The 24,200-nt window shown below is 39.5% G+C and overlaps 1 protein-coding gene across 1 annotated transcript in view; it reads right to left on the minus strand.

The window, feature by feature from the left end:
- The window catches only part of grik4 (glutamate receptor, ionotropic, kainate 4), a 274,511-nt gene that overhangs the window by 185,932 nt on the left and 64,379 nt on the right, over positions 1–24,200 (minus strand). The window contains exon 2 of the mRNA XM_069690256.1: positions 15,625–15,826. The gene's annotated coding sequence lies outside the window, so the exon portion shown is untranslated. The remainder of the gene's footprint in view (positions 1–15,624; positions 15,827–24,200) is intronic.

Consider the following 24,200-nt stretch of genomic DNA (forward strand, 5'->3'; position numbering starts at 1 on the left):
TATTCCCTAAAAAAAAAAAAAAGCGCTGGAATTTGAAAACAGAACATTGTGAGTATGTGTTTGCGTAGGAGAGACAAAGAACAATAAGAAAGAGACCCAACATGCCAGAGAGGGAGAGAGAAAGGCAACAAGAGTCAGAAAGAGAGTAAAGAGGGGAAACAAAGGCCAATGTATCAGAGAGATCTAGCTTGCCTTTGTTCACCCCAGAAACTTCGGCGCTCAAGGACATTGTGCCTGTGTGTTTGGCAGAACACGTACTGAAAAGAATCAACAGCTACTTTTAAGAGATGATGCGACTTGCTTTTGAAAACATTCAAATCTGAACAAGAAAATATAAAAAGGGTTCTGGTGGTAATCTGACTGTTACCATACAGCATATCTTGGATTGACTCTATCAATTGGAGAACTGGAGTGAAAAGGCTCCTTATCTATTATGTACAAAATGTGCAGCTGATGGAAGCTCCAGAAATTTGGGGAATGATGGATATTGATGAGTTGTCTGTCACTGAACAGCAGCTTTAAAAAATACTCACTGGTGGAACGTCTGAAAACTAAAAATAGGAAGACTAATAGTTTTCCTCTCTTGCTCCTATTAATATTCCTCCAAGTACCAGTTCACGGCTACTATGATACGATCAGTTGAAAATCCTAAACTGTCACAATTATTGTATGATTGCCTGAGTGCAGATATTTGAGCTTGCCACAATCATTTTGTATAATAGTTTGAATTGTTTCCATTCATCTGTATCAAAACAGCTCAATAAAACGAACATATTTCATATTTCCACCATTTGAAGTTTGACTGACGTGCTTTTAATGACATCATCACATTGCAACCTCTCCTTTATATGGTTTAATGGTTAATGGTTTCCTTAAGGTGTTTAATTTTTTAATAATTATTTAAATTGACAATAATATCATAGTTTTAGTTGCAAAGCCAAACCCTGCAGCACAGCTGTGGGCATATGTTGGCTTTAATCCAAATGAAAAAGAAACGGCCTCGGAGGAGGCACTTTGTTAGATTTGCAGCAAAAAGGTTTCAGTCGAAGGCCATATGTTCAATGCTAATAAATCTCTCTTCTTCTTTAAGAGGTGTATTTTTAAACTATGATTAGGCTTATGCTATATCATAGTGGCAAAAAATGATGTGAAAAAGAATTTAATCGGCAATCGCAATTATTTGTCTGTCAATTAATTGTCAGCTAAAATGTTATGACTGCGACAGTCCTAGTCTACATGTTTCAGCCATGTTTTTGAGTCGTTCGTCTCACATGTATCTGACTGAACAATTCCCTTTAATATTATTTAATACAGCTGTTCGCACTGCAGCAGTAACAGCTCGCGGGTCGTACGCTACATTCGCCTTATCCTCAACCAGAATTGTATTTTTTGGGCTTCAAGTTGTTTTTTTCCTATTCCCTAAGTGACTTCTGTCACTAAGCATTGGGCTCTGAGCACTCCCAAATGCAGGTGACCCACATTTAAAAATTTACATGAATGTGCAGTCACACAGGCTACAAGTACACGTTGCTGCTGCTCTGGTAAATGGGTGGTTCATGCTATGCTTTAAGCTAGACGTGGTGTAACCATTAACTGTACATAAAAGTGGACAAAGCTTCCGGGGCAACAAAATGAGGCCGATGTGGAAGTGCCTTAAACTGCAATACCACCGATTGCCACTAGAGGCCGGGTCCAAAAAGCCTCCGGCTCCATAGACTCCTATTCAACTAGTCTCATAAGATTCAAGGTCAATAACATTTTACCAAGAGTTATTCCGTCCATCTGAAAATAATCCGTCATTAATTAGAAAGTACGCTTCAAAAAGCCTTGTTTTTGGGAGCGTGTCTGTTTGATTGACATGTGCAGTCTGGTTAAGGCTATCGGTGGGCGGGACGTGGTGTTTTAAAAAAGTCAACGTCGTTAGAGCTGTTATCAAATACAAGCTTTAGTAAGAATATGGAAAGATAATGATTTCTAAACCACTGATGTAATTTGAATATGAAGAAGGAAGATTGCTAGTGACGAATGAACATGTTGACGCTCACAAGTGCCTCAAGCAGACTGTTTCAAAAGGTACAGTATATTAAATGAAGTATCAATAGAGAGCTGGCACACTTTAGAGAAGGTGAAACATCCAGTCCCAGAGTTAAGCCTTGGCCTCAGAGCACTGTCTCCTGCCTCCCTGAGGATCCACTCAGGAGCTGGAACAGCATGCTAAGTGAGATCTTGTATAGTCAGAATAGAAACCACTTGAACACAGTCAGCCTAAGCATCCACTTCACCTCACCAACATAAGGGTTTAACTTCGTACTCACCCACTAAAGGGTCCGGTAAAAGACATTCAATAAGTTCATAATGGGGTGAGCAGCTGCAAAAGGTGCAATCGAACTGTTCTAACCACAGAAAGTGCAGGTATAGTATTTACACATTACTAATGAGTTGGAGTCAAAGATGGAAATCGTCATTAACTGAATGTAACACCTGTAAACATTATTAATGCACACAGATCATGTGGGTTCTTAAAAAAATACATTGGTTGAATTCAAGCCGTGTCCATGCTGTATATGGATGGAATACTATATACATATAAATACATAAACTGTTTGTGAATTAATGCAGCAGAATGGCAAGTTTATTACCTTAGAGTTGTTCCGCTTAATAAATTCTAGAATGACGGGGTCATTTCGCTCGTCAGTAACAGACGTGTGTGGCTTGTTGATGCTCTACCAGTGGTAAGTAGAGCAGCTGTTTAATGGAGTCTTGCAAAAATTCAAATCAGGAAGACAACTTCATTCACTCTCCTCTGCAGTTTCATTCATTATTTCCTCGGCAGACATCTTGGCTTTTATCCATTCATATAGTTCCCTGCTACTCTTTATTATCCTATCACTTTAACATCCAAGCAGTAACTCCTCACAGCTTCACTTCACACCACTGTGTAAGCCTAGAAGAGTAGCTAGAGCCAACCACTGCAAGACTAATGTGAAAACCTGCAACAATCTGCCAGATATGTGGGCAGGTCAACAGTTTACTGCAGTTTAATATCACAAATACTTGACTGGTGCAGAAGCTATATATTAATTCAATTATATATCAACGGCCTGCAAACCACAGTAATGTACATTAAACACATAGTGACACAGGACACTGATGAGAACTTTACCCTCCACACCGTCTGTCAGTTCCTTCACCTGTCAAACTCTATGCGACCCATTAACGTGAAACAGAAAGTGACATGGAGGCGGGAGCTATGCCTTGCTTGCCATGTTTGATTTATCTGTACCCTGAGCTACCAGTCCTCACAATCACTATTCACAATCGGTCCGATTAATGCTCCGTTGAGCTCTGCTTGCAGCTCCTGATGCCAGCATCCAACCACCACTCGCTCACACCAATCACACCATTGTCAGAGTCCATGCAAAAACAGGGTGGTGATAAGTCTTTGGGGTAATGTTACTGACATTTATCAGGTTCATTACCATAATCTATGTAATTGATGTCTGCACTAAAAAACTTTATCAAACGCTGAAATCAGAAATCTCATTCTACGTGCTCTGCTTGCAATCAGTTAAGTACCCCAGAGCAGCGACAACTACAACCATGACTGCTGTTTTAATCTGCTGGTTTAAAGATTCTCCACTTTGAGCTATTACACTGCTGCTGCATTCACCTCCAGAAGCTTCCCTATCACATCACTGCTGACCTGAGAGGCGATCAACCAAGTCCTGATTAATGGGGTCTTTAAGCCTCCTTGGAGGCAATCACACTCAGAAGGTTGAGGCAAACAGTAACAAATGGGACACTCAGCAATCATCCTTCATTGCATCAATAACCCCAGTTATCGATGTATCAGCATTAAAATTTGAGAGGAGAAACATGCCCTAATTGTTGCGGAGTGACACATCTTTATTGCGTATTTTAAATCCCTTGCTTGCATTTTCAGACTAAAAGCCTTTCATTCATCCGGAGACAACTTAGATCAGAGAGTAACGATCTATAAAGATAATACCCCAGTAGTCCGGTGTAATATTGGATCGTCACGGTGATCGGCAAGTGCAGAGGCAAGCTGTGACTGATGACTTCAAGAAATTTAACTTTGAGGTAAGCAGCACAATACTTAAATTGATTTTGTCACTTGAGGCTGAGGTGGTACAGCACAGATTTCCCCCTGTTTAAGTGTTCGGGGTCATTCGGGCTGAGAAGGAGAGACTTGTCTCTGTCTAAATGGTGCGCTGATGGTAGAGGCGCTGGTGCATCTCAGGGAAGGAGGCAAAAGATTGCCCTCATCAATCTAATGCCTCTTCGCCTGAGGTAATCATTTCCACAGAGCAACATGGCATCTCATTACGATGATTCCCTCTCAGTGTCAGTCAGCCTCCTCAGACACCTTCACAAAAATAAGCTCTGGTGAAAGAGAACACACACTCTCAGATTATTAAACAACCTGATGGCACAGGCTCTCACACCCTACAGTACATTAGTATTATTGATCAAGTGCTATTTTCTACTTCAAAAGCAGCATTTCGTGGTAGTTAGACGAGCTGAACACAATCCTCTTCATCAGTAAACTGGTTTTCAAAATTGGAAATATTTTTGAGAAACTAGGCTAAACTAATAAAAATGTTTGTTGTCAGTTATTTGTCAAATAAACAATTAGTAAAAAGAAAGAAGTATAAAAACATGTATTCTTTCGACCAGTTGACTGATATAATGGCAGTGGTCTCTTAGATGGCTATCAGAGTACATTTTTCAATGATTATTTTTTTTATTTTGTTAAAATTGTCAAAAGAAAGTAGAGTGTGTATGCCACAAAACACACAGATACTGCATTTCATATCTCAATCTAACACAGTCAGCAATACTCTATTTAGGTATTTCAAGCAAAACTACTATACTACTATCCACCGCCTAACCGCGCGCGCTCACACACACATGAATATGTTTGCTCGGTGTTGTGTATGCCAACACACATTGTTTGCACCTCACCTCCTCTTTCTTAATGTATTGAAAGAGTCCCACACAGAACTTCCTGACGGCTGTAGTTGTCTTTGCATGTTTCCTCATGTTCACACTGGGACATCTGATACCGGGATAGTTTTACCTGCAAACCCCCAGGACCCCTGAAAGCAGCGTGATCTTCTTCTCCCCGTGTTATTTAATGCGGCTGGCAGGCAGATTTTAGGCTCATTACCGCCACCTTCTGACGGGAGTACCGCATTACAACCAGGGAAAAAAAAAACTGGAAATAAAGAATAACGAAAGTCGCGTGTACTAATCGATCTTGGATTAAAACGACTATTAGAATATTTGAAATTCAAGACCCATCCGTACTAAAAACCATAACTGCCTCCTCAGAGAAAATCCCAGTCAAGGGATCAGTTCTATATAGTAGATCTTATGACCTTTATATCACTGAAGACACAGCATAAAACCCCGCGCAAACACACAGACACACACCACCAACCTGAGTCTCTGTTCTCTAACAGGCTGTGAAAATGGGAGATTTGAAAAAGGCCACGCCACGAAGACAAAGTGAAAGCAGGCAGAAAACACAACAGGCCTTTTGAGGATCTCCCAATACATGCTTTATTTCTTTGCCTGGGGCCTCCATCTATCCATCTACCATCTCCTGCTTTCAAGTGAACAAACTCTGGCCGAACTCTTACCAGAATCATCACCTCACGTACAGGTGGGATTTTTAAACCAACATATCATAAAACAACCCATCTCGGATTATTACCAAACACAGAGACTGCTTAATACTTTATCCTCTGCTATCAGGAGAAGTTGATATCGTAGGATAACACACCTTTATTCTTTTTTCTCGCTTCACCCACACCTCGCATCTTTCTTTCTTTACCCAACTGGGCTTTAGGAGATAAATGAAATGAGGGCTGGCATGTTCCCTGGACATTTTAATTAGCTAGTCTTTAATTCAGCCTGACCCTCTTTCAACTTTGATCAGCCGACGGGAGCTCTGATAAGGACCTGCCACTCACATGCAAATACCGGGGTTATTCAACCGCAAATTGTCTCCGCCATTTGCAGATTCTCTCTACCTGTGCTGTCAAGGGAGAGCTGTTCACGGCTCGGTGAAAACTAAAAGCCCAGCGAGAATGGAAGTATGGCACGTGAGCCGTGCTCATTCATCCCAACTCTCCATTCACGAAAGCATGGACTGGGACGGCGCTGAATACCAATGCACTCCTTGATTATTGTCAGTCCAGAGATTTCTGGTGGCAAAATGAATGTGTGACAGTATTAGCTCGAAGTTCTAAAGGAACACATTGTCTTTCATTTAGTCTTGAAATGACATTGGACTTGGGCTTCGCGAGAAGCAGCTGAAAGCAAAAGTATTTCCATTACATCCATAGTAGTTGTAGGGGATACGGCCTAAAGTAATATCAGTGTTTCCCACCTATAGATTTTACGTGGGTGGGCCGCCCAGCTATAGTCACAGCTGATCAAGTATATTAACACTATGGTCGCCTGGACAGGTGGACCAGTGGACAATCTCCCCTCGCTACAACACTGGTAGGCAGAATTCAGCGTCTTCCATTTGGAATTAAAATCCCTCTAGTTTTACATTGGGTCCAGTCGTAGGTTTTTGACCTGGACGTATTTCTGAGGGGCTGGACGCCCCAATCAAAGGGGACGCACAATTTTGAATTATATTTTGGCCACACACCAGTTGCGTGCACCGCAGGAGGCATTTAGTGAACATCTGTCTAATTGTACTTACAGAAAGTACTTTAAATATTTAGTAGGAACTACACAAAAATGATCTGTTATTTAGTTTGTGGACAAAAACAGAGTGAGATTCAGATTCTGTAAAAATATAAGTGTATAACGGTATGATGTCATTATAATTTTATATGCATTATCATGCCACTGTGAGGGAGGCACTGAATTTTATTGTACAGCTGTGCAATGACAAATAAAGGCATTGATTGATTGATTGATTGATTGATTGATTGATTGATTGATTGAATGAATGATTGACGTCATTATATCAACAAGTCAGAATATTGCTATTATCCAATATGATTTTTTTTTTAAATCATACTAAAATATGACAAGCCTCTTATCCATAGTGCCACAACTGGGAGACACAACTTTATAGCCAATAGCTAAAAAGGAGACAATTTATGTGTCACACGACTTCAGACTTCAGACTTTTCGAGGGCCTGTTCCCTAAAACACCAGAATCAGCTGTATAGCTCCAGATCAGCTCTGGCTGACACAGTCTGAAGAACACACACCCAAAGAATGACAGAACCAGAGTTGCAAGACAAAACCTCTTGCTGCTCTGTGGGCACTAAGCTGTGCCAAGCGACTCTGTGTGCCGCACTCCTCTTACAGCAGGGAGCACGGCTGACTGAAATCCCCTGTTCACAATTTTCTCATTGTATAAATCAGACTGTTTAAAAGAGTACTTTTCTGAAATGCGTTATTTAGGCAAAGAATTGTTAAAGCACATTCAGTTACTAATCCAACACTTCTTTCGTAATGCGTTGCTGCTGACGAGTACAGATGGTGTTCAATACCAAAGCAGCAATTTTCTGGCTAGAAATTGAATAAGTTTAAGCCAGTGGTAAAGAGGTATTATTGCTTCACACATACAAAGCATACTCAACATACCCCTTGGACATTTCAAAACCAATCTGGGCTTAGGATGTGTATCCAATTTTTTGACCCATTAATACCTCTAACCAGCCTTAACCAGTCCATTATAAGCAGAATCAAAGAGAACAATGTTTATTTTTTTTATTTTTTAGCAACTACACGGAGCACAATCAGCACCGCTGTCTTTACGTCACCACGCAGTCCTGTTCCAACTCGGACCTCTTTCGCTTTCATTAGATCCGCCAAGCCAAGCGCTGCCATCGATCAGCCGGCTTACCCAGTGACAGCAACCAGTTTCTGTGTGACAGCGACTGGTGGTCCTTCCCGTTTGTAAATGGGATTGGAAGAGTGTCTACAAAAGCCGAAACAATACCACCCCTCGCCACACACCGCTGGAGCCAGCTGGAGCCAGCTGTGGCGTCGGGCCTCTGCCTGCCGCTGCCCTTCAGTCTCTCACTGATCCTATCTGGAGATGCTGTGGGGACATTGCCCGGTGCACTCACTCTTCAAACTCCTTCTCTACCTCTCCTACTGTTTCTAATGTCTGAGGTATCATTGCTCTCTTCCTGCTTCAGTTCCTCTCTCTAAATCCTCAGACACTAAAGTCTTCTCTGTCTCTCTGAACCCCTCTGTATGCTTCACATTATGTCCAATTCACTGCTGCTGTGCCTCATACCTGTGGTCTTTCATTTTTTCCTTTCTTGTCTATCTTTTATTTTACCTCTCCTTGAAACTCTTCCATCTCTCTCCGTTCTCCTCCGTGTTTCTGATCCTAGACACCTGTAGAGGATATTCTTTGCCATTCAACATGCAGTACGGTATTCCACAGTACATCAAGGTGTGGCCAAGGACTTAGATGAATGCAACCAGAAGAAAACCAACAACACCAGTGAATTATGGTAGTTGATTTGTGCCACAGAGTTTAACAGTGAATCGTTTATACTGTATACTTCCAAGACTAGATAGCAGAAATTACAGTGCACAATCATAAATAACAGTGACGCAAGTGGCGGAGAACACCTTATGAAGGTTATGTTTCATGGGTTTGGATTTTCCAATTATGCACTGCTCTGTCCTGATAAAGCCCAGTAGCAGTTCATAATGCAGACAAAAATTACTGCTCCGTGTTCACTTGGCTGCACAACAGGGTATACAGTGTCCAAGCCAAAAAGGGAAATCTTGAAGAAACAGTGCTTGGTCCTTTTTAAAGCAAAGTAATGCCATGCCAAGCCTTTATCGTCATAGGCTCTGACTACAGTAACCTGCTGCATGTTTTACACCACCTCCACTTCAGTCAAATACAAATAATTAAACCAAATACTGAAATGAAAACCAGCCAAATAAACACAATTTGGCACAACTTTCCATAATTATATTCTTATTTTTGCTACATTCATTCAAATTTCTGCATAGAGATTGAAATATTTCATCTCCATGCCATACCAGAGCTGTCTATCGCAATACTCACAGCTCCATACATCGACCTGTTATTTTGGCTTCCATTTACCTGCCAGATGCTGCAAAGCGCCACAAGCCTTCACCCATATGTTGTTCAATTCTATTTAGGACGGCTCACTCTTAATTACAGTAACTTCATCACGCAGTAAAGCAAGATTTCAAGAAAACAATATGGTACGGTCATACATACAGGGTGCTGTGAATGTCTCGGTTTAAAGTTTGAAGCATCTGTGTTTTACTACTTTGAAATGGAAATATCCAGAGCAGTGCAACTATTTTGAATGGATTCTTAAATACATGATTTTTCATTCTGCTTATGTGTCAGTCAGTAACAGGTTCTAATTCAGTCTGAGCTCCCCTCATAAGCTCTGCTTTACCTTGTAAAAATCTGCTTCTTAACTCTTTCTAAACCTCCAGATCCTTCTACGCTTTCCTCCCCATGTATATTCAATGTGCGACACAGCCAAGGCTTTATGTGTATGAATCATGTATTATCCCTTGTCCTCGGCTTCTGCTTTTACTTCTCTCTTTTCCTGTAATTTCATTTCCCAGTCGAGCTGTCAGGCATGTGGAAGGACCTGTCTACCACATGGTGTGTGTGTGTGTGTGTGTGTGTGTGTGTGTGTGTGTGTGTGTGTGTGTGTGTGTGTGTGTGTGTGTGTGTGTGTGTGTGTGTGTGTGTGTGTGTGTGTGTGTGTGTGTGTGTGTGTGTGTGTGTGTGTGTGTGTGTTTGTTTGTTTGGTGGTGGGGGGGGGGGCAATGAACAATTTGCATTCACAATCACAAAGCATCTTCACAATTGGCCACATAAATATTGAAACAACTATTTAAACAGCTCTGATCAAACACAAGTCAATCAAACAGAAACAATGGGCAGAGTGAGGAAAAATGTGTTTGAGAGACAAGACAGCAGAGATCAACCAACAGCAGAGTTTTAAATAACACAAACTGAGAGCTGAAGTTAATACGTTGTTATGACATGAGCTCCTGAGGTTTGATGAAAAGGACTAAGCATGGTAATGGCTTTGTCTGTGATATATACAAGTAATACCTATTTAGGAAACAAGTAAAAACGCTGTGATCCATTTATAAAGCAGCTTTTTATACTTTGACGCCTTCCCTGTTGTCTCACTTCTCCCTTGCTGATTGTTCATATTGTCTTCTGTCTCTATGACCCTTTCACTGCTGCACATTAATCATTTTACACTCTTTCAACTGACCCTTTTAGCAGAAGACCTGTGGACTTGTTCTTCTTAAAATGCAATTCCATACTTTATAGAGGCAAAAAGGTATAATGCACACAAAACCCCTGATCTCTTCAGCACCCGGCCCAAATCTCCCAGAAACACCATTTTAGCTCCTTTGTCTTCTACACCCTCTCTGCCTATGGGTAAAGTAACAAGTGCAGATATTTTCTGTCCAAGAAGCCTGTGAAATGGTCTTCACAGAGGCCGGCCTAACTAAGCAGTTCCACACTGAGCATGTGCTTTAATCATACTCTAAACGTTCACAGCCTGGTACGCTGAGAGCAAACATACAAAAGGCATACTTGTAGTAAGCGCACATTGGCACAATCACACACAAATCTGAATCCCCACTCATGAAAGTTTCTGCTTCTGTTGTGTCTTTCACAACACAAACTGGCCACTGTGGGCACTCGTGATGCTGATTTAACAGTGATCAAGCAGACTGTTTTAGCAATAGAAATGACAAAAATATCAACACTTCATAAGTGGTTTAGAGAGAGAGAGAGAGAGAGAGAGAGAGAGAGAGAGAGAGAGAGAGAGAGAGAGAGAGAGAGAGAGAGAGAGAGATAGATAGAGAGATAGATAGATAGATAGATAGATAGATAGATAGATAGATAGATAGATAGATAGATAGATAGATAGATAGATAGATAGATAGATAGATAGATAGATAGATAGATAGATAGATAGATAGATAGATAGATAGATAGATAGATAGATAGATAGATAGATAGATAGATTTAATAAAAATGTAAATGACAAAATTAAAAAATATGAATGTAAAATCAACAAAATATACCAAAAAAAATAGAATAAAATCAACAACAACAGTGCAATGGTCAACAGTTTAGTACAAAACATTGTCAGTGATGTAGAACAGATTTGGCCAGAGGTGAGTTATTGTAAAGTTGTAAAGCCAGTGGGCAGGAATGATCTGCTGTATGAGTCCTTGTGACAGCGGAGCTGGATGAGTCTGGTGGAGATGAATATGAATAATAATTTCTTCAGCGTCCTCCTCTCCACCACCTTTTCCAGACTGTCCAGTTTGCAGACAATTATGGATCCGGCCTTCTTAACCAGTTTGTAAAGTGTATTGGTGTCTCCAGCTCCGACGCTGCTCCCTCAGCAGACTACGGAGAAATTTCTACTGCAGTCATCATTTATGCAGCTATAGGTCACTAGTTATATTTAATTACTATTAAACAATTTTTTTTATCATTTAATGCTTCTAGTTCTGAAAACGTCCACATATTTCACACGTTGACTCACGTGTTTCACTTTGCACAGTAATTAGCGAAGCACCGACAGCACACATAAATAAACCAGATGGCATTCTTGCTGGGTTGGTGCTGTGGTCAGCTTAGGCATCTCAAGCAAGTCCTTCTCTAGCCTCCAGTACACTGTAGCTGTCTGCCAGAGTCCTTGTACCTGTCTGCCTCAGTAATCTGCCAGGGAGCAGACAAACATCAGTGGGCCTTATCTCTACTTCTCAGGAGCAGCCAGGGAAGGAGGCAGGAAAAAGCAGGTAGCCCAGCGGCAACACAGAGGAGAGCAGGCTAAGGCAGACTCATGAATTCAGTCAACACACAAATAGAAACTGTTCATTAAACGCATGCATACACACACTCACCGCAAACTCTCCAAAGCACATCAAAACTTCCTCTGGAGAGAAAGAACTGAGTTCATCAGACATGCACTGTGTTGTTTCTGCAAAGCAGGTGAAGATTCTTCTGCGGGCAGTGGCAAGAGCATCAGTGAATAAGTGCAGCAAAGATTAGTTTAATGAGTGTGACATACCAGAACTACTTCAATATTTCCAGTAAGGCTGAACAGGAGGATTTACAGTGTGCAAATCGAGAATGCTGCAGTTGACACATACTGAGGGGCTATAAAACACCATCTGCACCAAAGTGATATTTAATACTTGCATCTTGGACAAGATTGCACATGTGGGCGATGAAATTGAACCTATCTCCTGAAACCAGTCTCACTGAGCCAAAGTCAGTAAAAAGTCAAATTCTGTCAGGAGTAGATTTCACAGGGCAATGGTGCCTCAAAGAAATGCAATGTCTGTACAGCATGCTGTGTGTTCTGGCATTTGTATTCACAGCAAACTGAAGCTGCCTGTGGGGGAATGTGGTGGCTTAAAAAAAATAAGAAAGGCGTGTTATCCTGCATATGAATATGAATTGGGTTTTACTCTCACTGGAACACATAACAGTTAGTAATAAGGCATAGAATAAAAGTGGTTTTACTTTCTGAGGAGTGTGCGCACAGGTGTGTATGTGTGTGGGCGTGTGTGGTGAAGACACATTTTTTTTTACATGAATTGAAAAGTTTCTGGTGGAGGCATATTATCCATCATTCTTTTTACATGCTGACCGTGTAAATGAAACATGAAATTTGTGACTGAAAGGAGAATTCTGTTTCACAATTGAAGGAATTCATATTAAAAACCTGTGCTCTGAGATATCAACAATAGAGTACATGTACCATGATAAGCTTGTAACTCTCCATTGGATTCTATAAAAAAAAAAACATGCTGACCTGATGCAGACGACCTTGTCAGCGTTCACCTGTGAGCCTCATGTGACACTTTAGGCATTTTGTCTTAACAGAGTCGAGCAGTTTACAGTTTGAGGTAAGCCTCTTGAGGACAATGTCTCCTGTCATATAAATAAACAGCTCGAAAAACCAGCATGACACCTTTTTTTTTTTGTCTAAAAATACACTGTTTCTGCAGCTTTTGTGTGCTGGTGATTTGTTAAAAATCAAACAAAATACAAATGTAAGGGAGGTCAGAGAGAGTCGAAAGGTGGCCCTGAGGGGAAAGGAGACCTGAAGGCCATTGCATGCTTAAATTGTGTACCTGCTTTCATGCTGTCAGTAGGTAGGATAAAAGACAGATTTAAAGTCGGCAGAACGGTGACATCTGGAACTTAATTTCCTTGCAGACTGAAGCCCACAACACATATGTGCACATACTCATATTCATCACATCCTGGGAAAAAAAATTAAATCATCCATTTTAAAATCTCTATGTATTGTGTAACGTAGGAAATAGGCCTGAGAGAAACAATATTCTGAGGTTTATTTCAAATGCTGCTGCAAACCCACTAATAGCTCAGCTTGATACACAGACACTCAAGATGAACTGACACACACAAACGGTCACCATTACATAAAAGCTTAGAAATAATGACAACTATGTCGATTTTAACAGCTTTCAAGCAACTTCAGTTGATGTTTTTCTTGCATCCCTAAGAGTCAGACATCCTTTTATACATTTTCAAGTTTTTAAGTATATGTAATGATATAAATTGATAGAGTTGCTGGAGAGTTTGATAAGTATCTAACTCATCTCTTAGTTTGTTGGCAGAAAAAAAGTTACAGACTAAAAATCAGTCTGTCCCCATTGTTAAGGAAAACCTTAAGAATCATGTAAGCTATGCCTCTTAACTGTAGCACCAGAGAGAAGCAATTTGCACAAGGAGCTTTGCAAATTGTGGAGTGATTGACCCTAACAAGGGCTGTCATACAAAAGGAATCCAGGAAATGTGCTTCTTTAAGAAGATGGAAAACTTCTGCTAAAAAATTTGTCATCTTGAAATTGTGGTTTAGAAAATGGGTGAAGGTAAATGGAGGTAAAAGTTCATTCTCCAGGCTTGTTAAGAACACTTGGGGAAAAAAACAGTGGGGAAAAAAAAAACAGATAGAAAATGCATTTTTTATGGAGCTATTTAACATGGTTTAACAAAAACCTCTCAGCTGCAGAAATCTCAATAAAGTAATCCTCTTTCACGCAAACAGTGCTAAATTATAGTGCAATAAGCAGCTTTTGTTGTCACAAGTAAGTGCTGTAGCAATATTTTGTGATGATAAAAAAGTCCACTTTTTATTTTACACGTTGTGGCTCTCACACAAAAGAACAGAGAGGGATCTATGATCTATGACAATGACAATGATCTATGTATGTCTAATTTATATGTTTTTTTTGTCAGCTACAGACACAGATACAATTTTGAAGTCCTGTTGAGCTCTTTAAGTACAGTGGTTGTTATTTGAGCAGCAAGTATCCCAAAAGGAAAGCTTGACCCTGGAAGCCGTTACATGTTACAGTGATGTATATGAGCCTGTGTTGTGTTTGAAGTGTTATTCTGTGATGTCAGAATCATTTACATTTATGATACGGCCTTATATTTCTCTAACCTGCCGAATCTGCTTCTAATTCAGTCAACGTTTTCCACCGTTTCCCAGAATTACTTCCGACTTGTCTGGAATTGTTGCCTCCGCCAATGCTTTTATTTATAGATGGAGAAAGCAATACAGCATACTAATCACACTAGTAAGAGCAGAAGTGTGAGTTTTCCCTGGCGCGGTTGTTTCTCTAACTCACAAGAGCAACGCCAGGTCTTTTGGAACCGCTGACAAAATTGGAGGCGTGGGTGGCCATTCAGAGGTCTATCCTGATGTTTGCAAGTGACATTTTAGATTTTGGATATTTTTCCACTTGAATTACTCTTGAACTCAGAAGTAACACAATTTACAGCACACATCTTTCAAACACAGATTTTCTCTTTGCTTGTACCTCTGTTTTGTTTTAATGATGCAACAGTACTGTATAATACTTATTTTTAGTGAAATATCACATCTGATATGCCACGTATATAGCATCAAATTAAATGGAAATATGCTCAGACCTGTGTATTATTCTATTCCATTTTCTACTAAATTCAACATAGCATTTTTCTTTCTTTGAAAACTTTTGGATCTTCATTAAAATAGACCTCGAACAAAGATAATGTATTTGTCTGCTAATGATGGATGCACAACTGGGATCTTCAGGATAAAAACAGTAAAATACAATTGTAGTTGTGCTGAAAATGCTTTGGCATGATATCGTATTTTCTAAATTTGGCTATTGATCTACAGAATACAATTAAAAAAAGGTACGTCACAAAAAGTCCTTTCTTTCCTTTGAAGTTCTTTTTTTTAAAAGTTGGATTCAGTTAAGACTTTCACAGATTTGAATAACAAAAATACAAATCTTGATATATAAACTGATAATTAACAGCTTTTTTTTTTCCCCCATCAAAACTTTACTTCCATTAGTCCCTCTTACACACATGGACATGACAGGCGTTGGTGTCCAAGCCTACAGCACACAGATGGCAGAAAGACCCCAGCATAAACTCATTGTCATGCATTATTTCCTCTCGCTCCTTCACTCTCTCCATGCTGTTATTGAACAGGGCAGATGAGTGGCGGCTGATTACCAAACATCTTCTCCTACCTTTGATCTCCTGAAGTGTGGGTCTCTAATCCATCTTGCAGCGCAGGAGGCTGTCTGATCTGGGTGGTTGTGGTAGCCACTTAGCTTCTCCTCATCTCACATACACATATAGTATGTGCGCCTGGCTCTCACGCAAGTGTGTATGTACACACACGCATGCACAGTTTGGGCTCTGCACGCTGAGCTGCTGCGTACAGGCGCTCTGGAGGAGAGAAAGAAAAAAAAAAAAAAGAAGACATCAGAGTCTGTAAACACAAACTTTATATATATATATAAATATTACTTTATGATGCACATACAGTACATAGTAAGCACGATTTGAGACTGCAATCAGTTTTACACTATGCAGGATTAAAGTAATCCTGAGACATAAAGACATTCAATAATAGTGCGCAGGAAATCAAAAGATGCATCAAGGCTCGGTTTGTCCTGCCTGCTATTCTTAAAGTAAACAATGCATCTTCGAAAGCAACATCAGAACAATGGCATTGCATTATAAATCAGAACTCTGGTCGGGTATCTGCTTCCACACTCGTATTATAAACCCAAAGGACAGTCATTTATCCAACATACAGTAAGTTTGGAATCTGCACTGCAAACCGCAGTTTCAAAGTTCACGGTCGTGTTTTGCTGATGGTCTTGTTTTACTGTTTGTCCCTTACTCAGCTAGATACCCTTCCTCTTTTTATAGCACATCCAACATTTTTTCATACTGTCACTGCACATACTTTGAACAGCTTTTGAGACTCATCAGCATTCAAAACAACGCCTTGCACACAATATTGCAAGACAATTTCCACAGTAAATGAGAAAGTAAATGTCACTTACAAGATGAGCATTAATCTCACGTCATTGCATTTTAATGGCACCCTTACTCAGAGGAGAATTAAACTTCTCCCCAGAGATCAACCTAATCACTTAGCACCATGGGGAAATCATCCTGCTACGTCACAGCAGAGGCACAACCTGCCATGGCAATGACTTTCGGCTCACAATGACTTCAGACACTCTCTATGTTTGCATGAATACACAAACATGCACAAGTGGTAAACTTTTCATTCATAAGCAGGTTCTTCTCATTTTCATCACACGTCCACCTACTTTCACCGTGACGGTCGAAAATGTATCCAAGGTCGGACTTTATTGATTATTAACGGTAATATTAACATCAGATACAGGTGGTCCTGTGTCCAACTATCCCTCTTCAACTCTCACATATGGTCATCAAGGCATATTTCAAGCTATTATATTGCCAATAAACAATCATTTCATTCTGGTTGTTTGTTTTTTGCAGTCTTGATCCCAGTGAAGAGACTGGATTAAAAGACGTATACTGTTACTTTTGCAATGGTAACAGAGAAGCAGTGATGCAGCTAGCATTGCTACTTTACCAACTTATATCTGCCCTAAAAGTCCTCCACTGGCTAAAGTATTTTTACAGCAATGAGTCAATTGTTATGTTCAAAGCAGTTTTACTCAGCTGGGAAATCCACTCGTCTGTAATTACTGGAAACAATTTTTAAAGAATGCATGTATCCAGCCAATAGACAATTTACAGCAGGAACAGAACAAAAGGTTAGATCAAATGAATATCTGAAGCTCTTTGAGGGGATGTGGGATAAATAGTAATGGAGGAACTTTTGAAGTGCTGACATATGTAAAGTTTCAGCAGAAAGGATATTGTTGCTGAATGTTCCCTCAGCCTGCTCTCCTCTCCAGCTCATTTCTGCTCCTCTTTCTGCTCTTCTTTCTGCTGTAAAAGCTTAAGGCTGCAGTATACAAGTCAAAGGTACAGAATCCATTTCTTATCAAACTATGCCCAAAGGACTAAAATCCCAATGGCACTACCTGCCCTGACCATTAAAAAGTACAGTAACTATTCTTTTGAGCAATAACACTGCATGGCAAGTTGGAAGTACCGTGTCAACATATCAAACAAACTGTGCTGTTGCTATTAAATGTCATCATGTGGATGTATTTTACATCTTTTACTGCAGACTGTGCTAGGGGGATTTTATGATCTAGCACAATCAATGCAATACATACGTGAGAATGAGTCATATTCTGAATATTGTACACATGGAGCAAGAAAAACACCAGAAATGCTACTTTCTTTCTAGCAGTCAAATTGTTTTGAAACAATTTTTTTTTTTTAAAGTTAATGTATCCAAGATGGTTTGCATATGTCTACATTGACTACTTGCGCTGAACATGCTTGCATAAAGCTAAATCATGGCAAATGCTTCATATCATGGTATGTTAAAAGAAATAGGCAATTATGTTTTGGTTAGAAGATGTTTTCTATTGGTATGCTTGTGTTATTATAAAAACAATCCTGGCTAGCTGGAAGGCACATTTTAAAATACACACAACCACTGCACTGCAAAAGCAACATTATGAAAAGACTTTATAAAATTGGATTTTGGAGCATCTGTACAGAAAGAAGATTACCCTTAGGCTTCAATTTTTCTGCAGGCTCGCATTCACAACCAAAACTTGGGTTTGTTGTAATTGTTCAAATAATAGGTAGACAAAGCTTCCACAGATAATATTCATGTCCGTCTCAGACGTGTTCGCTCTTTATTGAACATCATAAACACAAACCTTATGACAACGGCATACATAATGTTAACTTAGGTGGTTGTACAAACAACTTACCAGCTAACTCTTTAGTAATTATCAGTCAGAACTACTTTAAACTGCAGTCGTTCACTGCCTTCTGTGCTCCCCAATCCAAATGAGGCTCTGGCACATTCATGTGGTAAACTTAATAAGAATAATATATTTATGCTAAACACAAGCCCTGTGGCACAGTCTCGCTGTGGAAAAACAAACAAGTTGTGACACCAAGAGTGGCTGATACATCTCGACTGAAATACTAGTGTCACTTGCAGCAACAGACATAAATGTCAAATATGCGAGACATAACTCTGTTAGGTAGCTCAGTGTTGTCAAAATATATTCCATGTTTTTTCAAACTCAGTATGACATCTCACAATGGGAAAAGCACAGGTGTAATGAATAAAATCAATGACGGTTGAATGTAATTTAGCAGCTTTGTTTTTCAGGGTTAGTGTTGTTAGTAACACCTGTGCTTTTCTCCTGCTGTAACAAGTCAGCATGTCTGCTGTGAAAAAATATAGATTACTTTTGATACACTCTTATTGCAGTTTGCAAAGCTAGTTGTAAAGTGGTACAGCAACATCAACCTAAGTTTGGAATGTAAACATAATTCATTTGAATTAGTCTAATATTTCATCTCTGCAGTTTCCAGATGGTATTTCATTTGTGTGTGTTTGGCTGCATTTCTTGACATGTACCCTTTATTAATATTGTAACATCAGTCTGTTAATTCTATTTCAGATATGTTGAACTCATCAGCTGATCACCGGGAGCTTATGTGTTTAGTTCTTTCTGTTTATTTGTTATCAGGATAGCTTAAAAACCTTCCTGTTTTCAATCTGTTCAAAAAAAGTGTTGATAGAATGTACATCATTTTACGAATATAATTTCACTAATAAATAAAAACAAATGTACCAATTAATAGCTCAAAAGATGAAATGATATCTGATTTTATGTGCTGTTTTTTCATAGCCTTCAAGTTAATGAGCTTGTGAATATTCTGTATGTCAATTTGTGCATTTATTAATGTGTGCATACAGTATGTGCGTGCAAATTAAAGGACATGCATTTCTTTTGTTTATATTCCATAAATAAATTGATGATGTAATAGATGACTTTCCTCTCCTTAATTGCCTCTGCAAAATAGTCTCCGAGTGCAGCTTGATGTAATGCTGTCCTAAAACAGCTTTATGTTGATTTACTTCTAAACATGTTGTACTATTTTGAGCGTTTCAACAGTACATGACATATGCAGATTGATATTTCACCATGAAATCAATGCAGAATGGAAAGGGCAGGAGAGCAATATGGATTTTTCAGTTTTTGCTTTGACATGACCATCAATCCCTATAGGTGATCGTGGAAAAGGGACAAACAGGGGAGAAGGAGCAAGACAGCAGCTAAGAGCTGCTGCAGCTGAGGTGACGGGTTAGGAAAGTTTTGATTTATCTGCCCTCTATAGTGCAGTATAGCAACCCACCATTCAAACACATTTGCAGGGGGAGATAAACTGTATTTACCATTACTGCAACTATTACAAGCAAAAAGCCGAACTACCTATCTATCAAGTTTGGTTCGGGGATCTGTATCGCGTTTAACAGGTACACATTATCACTGATTCCAAAATTTAAATGTTCACAATTTGAATACTAGATCAACAGATAATCATCACTTTTGTTTTTTGTGTTGGCGTTCCCTATAACCCAGGAGACATTACTGTGAAAGCAAAAACAAAGAGATAAGTCATCAAACTGTTGATCGACAAAGATTCATTTCTAAATTATTTTTGCTAATCATTTAGTAAAATTGAGTAATTTTCAAAGAAACAAATACCACACGTTACCAACTTCTCTAATGTGAGAATTTGCTTCACTCCTCTGGGATGGCAACCTTTTCGTTTTTTTTTTTTTTTTTTTTTTTTTTTTTTTTTTTTTTTTTTTTTTTTTTTTTTTTTTTTTTTTTTTTTTTTTTTTTTTTTTTTTTTTTTTTTTTTTTTTTTTTTTTTTTTTTTTTTTTTTTTTTTTTTTTTTTTTTTTTTTTTTTTTTTTTTTTTTTTTTTTTTTTTTTTTTTTTTTTTTTTTTTTTTTTTTTTTTTTTTTTTTTTTTTTTTTTTTTTTTTTTTTTTTTTTTTTTTTTTTTTTTTTTTTTTTTTTTTTTTTTTTTTTTTTTTACTTTTTATTTATTTATTGAGTTAAAAAAAAAAAACAAAAAAAACAAGCAGTATGAAGACATAAATTTAAGCTTTTGTAAAATTGTGATGAAGACTCTTCACTACTTTTTGACCCTTTCCAAACTAGAACATTGTTGATTAATCACTAACTAAAAACAATATTTAGCTGTAGCTGTAATTGGACTTTGACAAGCCAAAACAATCTTGTGAATCACGTGAAGTAATCAAAAGCTCCAGAACAGCTATTTGATGGCTCTTGGTGTAGAAACATATAATAAGTTGAGCAGAATACTGGTTTGCAATTGCCAAGGCAGAAACGTGGATTGCCAAATCTCTTTTTAATACCTTTCAAAGCAAGAGTGTCAACTTATGGTAGCAGACACTTATGACTAGTCCACTAGAGGACATCTGCTCTCAAATCGATATGTGAATTTAGAGAAAATAATTTGGAGAATGATACATCTCTCCATTGCATTTTTAAAGGTTTTTTTCCTTCAAATTCTGGATCTGCCAGTCAGCTTATGGTCAGTACTGCCAAGTCTTCACTTCCGTTCTTAATGGTGAACTCTGTAGCTTTGCCTCCAGTTAGTAAGTAAAACACAGTAGCTTCCTATCGGTCTGAGCCATGACCCCAATTGGAGAGCCATATTCAATGCAACACACAGGAGAGATGAGAGGCGGCAGAAAGCTGCCCAGAAAGGCTGCAGGGAACCGATAATAAAGCTTTTAGAATTCAGCTGTCATCGCATCGTCCCTGATACCGACCCGTCCGACTCTTCTACCATCAACCCCCACACATCAGGTGGAAAGTTGTGTCCATTCACACCACAAACACGCCGGCACGAAGGTACAAATCCTCACCATTTTCTCACCAACAAAGAAGTTAGTGGATCTTAAACACTTTTTTCAGACAGGCAAACAGATTTAATCGAAACAAAGCCGTAATCCTTCCATTGTTCATTAATCTAGCTGCCTGAAAATTTGTGTCAACATTTTCACTGACAAAATTTTGATATTTTTGTTGAAAACCAACACAAAAAATAAATCCCTTCGCTAAATATAAATATTATCTAAATATTGTCACAACCACATTTGCGAGGGATAGAAAAAGCATATGGAGAGCAAAACAACAGGAGACCAGGGAAAGATGGGGAAAGGAAAAGCTATAAAAAGGCAGACAGCGATAGAGTACAAAATGGAAGTGGGTGACGGACAGCGAGGAAAACTGGTGGAAAGGAAACTGGGTTAGACTTGTGTGGTTTTCATGATTAGCTATGCTTCCACACAGTAGGATATTTTCATTTCAGCAAGATGCACTTAAACAGATAGATTTTATGGGTCGTGTTTTTCTATAACTTGGCCAGTCAGTGGAAAATATTATAAGTGACATGACCTCACTACGGAGTCAAATCACAGCCATGTCATGGGAGGTGTATACAATTTTGAAGGCAGAAACTACTTAAAGCAAGCAGAAGTAAACACATATTTGCTTCTCAATAAACTATCGATTATATTGTTTGATTACAAGAGTCATGCACATGCACGAAGAAGCCTTGAAGAGTAGAGCAAACAGAGCAACTTCAAAAATAATTGCTTGGTAAAATGTGTCAGGTTGATACAGCTGTATTGGACTGTAGGCTACACATTAAGGCGAGAAGCTGCACATCTGCAGACCTTGTAATGATTTCATTTGAGGTTTCTCGCTTTGACCCTGCGATAAAAGGATACCAACCAATCAGAGCGCGGTAGCCGGTCATGGACTGTGAATGTAAATAAAAAGGTGACCAAGATGAAATGCGCCGACAGACAAGTAATGCATGAGTGTGGGGGAGAGAAAGACACTCCGATTACGAAGGTGGAGGTGTGAGAGTGATCGACTGAAAGAGGCAGAAAAAGAAAGGATGAACTGCGAGGGAGAGTAGAGAAGTAGCAGCAGGAGGGGAAGATGGGGGGGGGGAGGCATATTAGGAGCTACAGAAGTTAAGTAAGTGGCGAACTGCCACGTTGGGCATTGCAGGACAGAACAGACTCATTTAGGCATCTGCAGTCGACGCTGCTGAATGGCAACAGTGCTTCCTCTGCTGCTGCTTTCAGGGACGTGCCTGGAGTGTAGAGTAGCCTTCTTCCTGTGGCCTGGGGCCTTAAATCAGTTCTGCACTAGACACACCAACGAGCAGCTGCACACACACTCTCTCCCACTGTTTCGCTCTCACTCGTTTTCTCGTGGCCAACAGAGATGCCCCGTTTGCTCATCGTGACCCCCAGGGTGAGACTTAAGAAGACATTATTGACCTTGAATTTGACAACATTCAAGTCTGAAAAAAAAAATCCTAAAGCAGATTTGGTAATAGACAAGCGTGGAGAGTTGCCAGTTGATGGGGGGGAAACCTCAAAAAGACATCCGAATAGGACAGTGCTGAAGATGAGGTTCGGCGGCTTCTCACAAAGCTCTAACTGATGCAACACAAGCGACATGCAGGAATTGGATGAGGTAGGCCTGAGGTGTACTACCCTGCCAGAAGGGAAGGATTTCAGTCAGACTTATTTGATCCAGGCAGCCTGTGAGTGATATTGAGCGATAGAAAAGGCAAGTCTGCACACTACTGGCATGTCCTTGCTTCTCTCTCCTGGGTGGCCAGAATTACGGAAGCAACATGACTTTGAATCGTGTTGGGTTTTAACCTTACCTGAGGACGCCGGGTGTTCACGTATCCTACAGTTGTTCATGTTCATTTATAATGCATGACCTGGAGTACAATATTACTCCCTAAGGGTACACAGGTATATGCATAATTTACCAGACTCTAAGAAAGCAGAAGGCACACAGCACTACCTCCGGGGTCTTGTCAGGAAATCCTGCGGATGACAGTACTGCTGGCAACAGACCTTTTCGTGATTTATAAAAAATAAAAAAATAAAAATAAAAAACTTTAATAATTTAAAAATTCTAATTCCCTTCTTTTATTAATCACTGAGACAAGAACATCGCCAGCTGAGTTATGACCACCACACAAAACCAATATTGTTGTCACAGACCAAAAAATGACCTACATGTGTTCAGACACATAAAAGCGCCAGTTGTCAGAAATAGATGAACAGTCCTTCTCCTGTCAATATGTCACATCTGTCCAAGGCTTAACTTGACTGAGTTCCAACTAGGGATGTAATGATAACCGATACTCCGGGACAGAGTCTGGACCAAAATTCTCAAAACATGACAGAATATGTTTCCTGCGTTACCACCGAACGGATGTTTACAACAACATGTGTTTTGGTGTTGGCAAGTGCAGCTTGCAACAGGTTTGCTGCAACTTCTTCAAAAGAAAAGTGATCGGATGTTCACAGACAAGTTATAGATGACCGACACAGCGCGTTTCAGACCAAAGGGGGGAAACACATCAAAAGAGTTTATGCTACTACCTTTCAGTTAATGTCACCATGTCATCCTGAAATGTTACTGTTATTGTGGGTGAACTGCTGCAGCTGCTTATGTTGCAGCGATGCCCCACAGACAACATTCACAGAGGCTAACGGGAGATGGCTCATGCCAATGTGGTGACAGCTCATAATACTAGGAGTCGCTACCGTACCGACATTACTGGCCGTTTTATGAAAGTTTATATGTCAGTGCTGCACCTGAAGTTGATAATAAGTCTGCGTAAGGGCTCTTCTTGTTCTAATCACTGTATTCACCTGTATGTAATGTCCCGGCTGGTTCCACAGCTAAAATGCTGCCATAAAAGGTTGATTGAGTTTTAAAACATGGTGAATAGTTCTGAACAGC

The sequence above is a fragment of the Brachyistius frenatus genome, unplaced genomic scaffold (genome assembly GCF_029030835.1).
Source record: "Brachyistius frenatus isolate BFR_SWC_R1_liver_20210118 unplaced genomic scaffold, ASM2903083v1 Contig_1, whole genome shotgun sequence".
In the NCBI taxonomy this organism is placed as follows: domain Eukaryota; kingdom Metazoa; phylum Chordata; class Actinopteri; family Embiotocidae; genus Brachyistius; species Brachyistius frenatus.